Source organism: Babylonia areolata, chromosome 13 (genome assembly GCF_041734735.1).
Source record: "Babylonia areolata isolate BAREFJ2019XMU chromosome 13, ASM4173473v1, whole genome shotgun sequence".
NCBI classification, from domain to species: domain Eukaryota; kingdom Metazoa; phylum Mollusca; class Gastropoda; order Neogastropoda; family Buccinidae; genus Babylonia; species Babylonia areolata.
In genome coordinates, this window is record NC_134888.1 from 20,607,070 (window position 1) to 20,611,848 (window position 4,779).

A 4,779-nucleotide genomic window follows, 5' to 3' on the forward strand; every position below is an offset into this window, starting at 1 on the left:
ACTGAGATCGCGGAAAGACACAGCGAAAAAAGAACCAGTTGCCAAATGCACTCTCCAAACCCACGCCACTTTACATACATATACACTGCCTCGCTACCACGTGGAAAAGGGAGGGGGGGGGGGGAGAAAGAAGGAAAGAAAGAAAGAAAGAAAGACAAGAACGAGGGAGAGAAAGAAACAAAAAGGAAAGAAAGAAAGAAAGGGAGAAGGGATGGAAGAAGGAAACATGGGAAAGAAAGAAAGAAAGAAAGATAAGAACGACTGAAAAAGAGAAAGAAAGAATGAAAGAAAGATGTAAGAAAGAAGGAAGAAAGAAAGGAGGAAGGAATGAAGGATGGAAGGAAGGAAAGAAACTGGTAGAAAGGAAGAAAGAAATTAAGATAAGAACGACTGAAAAACAGAAAGAAAGAAAGAAAGAAGGAAGGACAGAAACTGGTAGAAAGAAAGGCAGGGAGACACAGCGAAAATAACTCTAGTTGTCAAATGCACTCCTCAGATCCACACCATTTTACATACACTACTCCGCTACCACATGGGAAAAGGAAAGAGAGAAGGATAGGAAAGGAAAGAGAGAAGGACAAAAAAAAGGAAAGGAAAGAGTGAAGGAAAGAAAGATGGTAAGAAAGAAGGGAGAAAGAAAGGAAGAATTATTATTTTTCTAACTAGTTGTCAAGAGCACTCACCAACGCATAATGCTATGTTACCACATGGAAAAAGAAAGGAACAAGGAAAGAAAGAAAGAAAGGAAGGAAGGAAGGAAGAAAAAAAGAAAGAAAGAAAGGAAAGACAGAAGGAAAGAAAGACAAGAAAGAAAGAGAGAAAGAAAAGAAGGGAAAAAAGAAAGAAGGAAGGAAAGAAAGAGAGGATGAATGAAATAAGAAAGAAAGAAAGAAAGAAGGAAGGAAGGAAGGAAGGAAAGACAGAAAGAAGGAAGGAATGAAGGAGGGAAAGAAAGAAAGAAAGAGAAAGGAAAGAAAAACTGAAACAAGGAAAGGTAAAAGAAAATAAGTAAAGTTAGACTGAAAAATGAAAGTATGAAACAAAAAAGGAGGAAAGAAAAAAAAAAGAAAGAAAGAAAGAAAGAAAGAAAATAACAAATAAGATAGACAGATAGATAGTTAGATAGACAACGCGATAAATAACTAGTTAAGTTGTCAAACTACACTTCCCAAACTCATACCACTTTACACTGCTCAGCTACTGCATGGGAAAGGGCTGGAAGGGTTAAGAAAGAAGGAAAGAAAGCAAAGAATGATAGAAAGAAGAAATAAAAGAAAGAAAGACACTGACAGACAGATAGACAGAAAGAAAGAAAGAAAGAAAGGAGGAAAGAAAGACATAAAGAAAAGTAAGCGTACTTACTCATCAACCCACACCACTTTATAGACAGAGACTGACAGGCACACACACACACACACACACACACACACACACACACACACACACACACACACACACACACGCACACACACACACACACACACACACACACACGCACATACACACACGCACGCACGCACGCACGCATGCGCACACGCAAACACGCACGCACATGCACACACATGCACGCACACACAGACACAGACAGACAGACAGACAGTCAGAGACAGACAGACAGACAGACACAGACAGGCACAGACGCAGAGCCAGGCACAGACACACAGACAGACAGACAGACAGACATAGACACAGAGACAGACAGACACAGACAGACAGACAGACAGGTAGGGGAGGATTAACCACCAACAAACAAACAAACAAACAAACAAAAAACAAAAAAAAAAAAAAAAAAGCAGATCGTGACTTCCTGTTTAGGAGGAATTAACGACAGGAAACAAAATATAGTTTTTTGCTCAGTGGGTCATCCAGGCAGAAAAAAACAAAAAAACAAAAAAAACAAAAACAAACCAAAAAAAAAAAAAAACAAAAAAAAAACACAAAAAAAAACACACAAAAAAAACATGTTCACAATGTCTTTTCACTTTCCCACGCGGCATAAAACAGCACGTAGGACATCTCGCCGGTGTACACATGCAGGCGCTCAGTTGCTGCAGTCACGTCACACACACACACACACACATATATACACACACACGCACACACACACACACACACGCACATATATACACACACACGCACACACAAACACACACGCGCGCGCGCGCGCGCGCGTACACACACACACACACACACACACACACACACACACACACACACACACACAACACACACATACACACACATACACACAACACACACATACACACACACACACACACAGACATTTATAACCACACACACACACACACAGACACACAGACACACACACACACACACACACACACACATTTATAAACACACACACATTTATAAACACACACGCACACACACACACACACACACACACACACACACACACACACACACACACATACATACAGAGTGAGAGAGAGAGAGAGAGAGAGACAGAGACAGAGAGAGAGAGATGTTCTTCTTTCTTCTTCGATTGTGGGCTGCAACTCCCACGTTCACTCGTCTATACACGAGTGGGCTTTTACGTGTATGACCGTTTTTACCCCGCCATGTAGGCAGGCATTCTCCGTTTTCAGGGGTGTGCATGCTGGGTATGTTCTTGTTTCCATAACCCACCGAACACTGACATGGATTACAGGATCTTTAACGTGCGTGTTTGATCTTCTGCTTGCGTATGCACACGAAGAGGGTTCAGGCAAAAGCAGGTCTGCGCATTTGTTGACCTGAGAGAGCGTAAAAAATCTCCACCCTTTTACCCACCAGGCGCCGTTACCGAGATTCAAACCCGGTACCCTCAGATTGAAAGTCCAACGCCTCAGCCACTCGGCTTTCGCGCCTGTCATATATATATATATATATATATATATATATTTCTTGACCCCTCTCTTGCCTTGTCTCTGACTACTTTACTCACCAGCCTCTCTTTCTATTTTCAAGGCAACACTTCACACTGTGCTATTCATGTTGCATGCTCTGGGTGCAGTTTTTGTTTGTTTGTTTTTTGGGTTTTTTTTAATGAGCTTTGTTCACTTATTTGTTGTTGTTTTTGTTGTTGTTGTTGTTGTTGTTTTTTTTGTAATTTAAATTCTTCTTTTCACACTTATTGAATGTTGGTGTGTGTGTTGCATTCTGACATACCAGTAAACGCCTTTGATAAAGACCAGTGGTCGAAACCGGTCGGGCATCAAACAAACCGTTTTGTTGTCTTCCTTTTTGTCTATTGTTGTGTGTGTGTGTGTGTGTGTGTATACAATTCTACAGAAAAATCCAGCTTGATAGTAAAACAAATACACTCGAAGTTGGTTGGAAAAAAAAAGAAGAAAAGATCCTACATCTGTAGAGATTAATCACCTACCTCCCTCCACTCAGCCTACATCCCCTCTTCTCCCTCTCCCCCACCCCCTCAACCCCCTCACACACACACACACACACACACACACACACACACACACACACACACACACACCGAACCTCCCTAGCACTGACATAATAAAAGACTATCATACCAATGCACCGTTATACACCTGGAGAAGAGAATCTGGAGCCACTCTCCCACCCCCACACCCCCACCCACACCCTCACCCTCCCCTGCATACCCCCGGGAAGACCTTAGCTGCCTCCCCTTCTCTCTAGTTGCCCGGGAGGCCGCACACCCCGTTGGCACTACTCGAGAAGGGGGGTGTGTGTGTGAGTGAGTGAGTGAGTGGGGGGAGCTGAGGTGGTGGTGGTGTTGGAAGGGCGGAAGAGGAGGAAGGAAGAAGGAGGAGGAGGAGGAGGAGGAAGGAGGAGGTACCTTATCTCCCCCCCCCCCCCACTCCCCAGCCCCCCCCCCCCCCCCCCCCCCCCCAGCGAGAGAGGGCAAGCCGGGTAGATCTACCCCTACCCCCACACCCCCAACCACTCCACCATCCTTTTTTATCTCACGCCTTGTGAAGCTTTTAATACGCCGAGAATTTCACAGGCGGGAGGGAGGGGATCCTTGAGTCAACACACACACACACACGCGGGGGCTTCATAGTGCCAGCGAAGTTGGTTAGGGGAACGAGGAGGAGTTCTCCCTTCTCCCCCCCCCCCCCCCACCCCTACCCCCCACCTCCTCCCCCTGCCACCTCAACAACTGACAGATTGGTATTAGCAGTGGTAGTATTAAGGGGCCACCACTGTTAGTTACCTCGTGCACAATCTCCCCCTGGTGGCGGGCAGTGTTCGCTGGGTGGGGTGGGTGGGTGGGAGGATGGGGTGGGGAGGGAGGAGAGAGCCGAGGACCAGTATAGCCCCATGGGGGGGGGGGGGGCGGGGAGCCGGGGGGGGGGGGGGCTAGGAATCTAATTCCTCTTATGATTGAATTGCTCTGCTGCCACCTGACGGCGCGGCACAGAGACAGAGACACAGAGAGAGAGAAGAGACAGACAGACAGACAGAGACAGAGACAGACAGACAGACAAAGACACAGAGAGAGAAGAGACAGACAGACAGACAGACAGAAACAGAGAGAGAGACAGAAAGAGAAGAGATAGAGACAGAGAGGGGAGAGAGAGAGATACAGACTGAAAGAGACACACACACAGAGAGAGAGAAGAAAGAAAAGAGACAGAGAGAGAGAGACGGGGAGAGATAGTGTGTGTTTGTGGAGGGGGGGGACAGACAGAGAAGGGGAGAGAGACAGACAGACAGACAGACGGAGATGGAGACAGAGACAGATAGACTAGACAGACAGACAGTCACAGAGAGAGACAGAGACAGAGA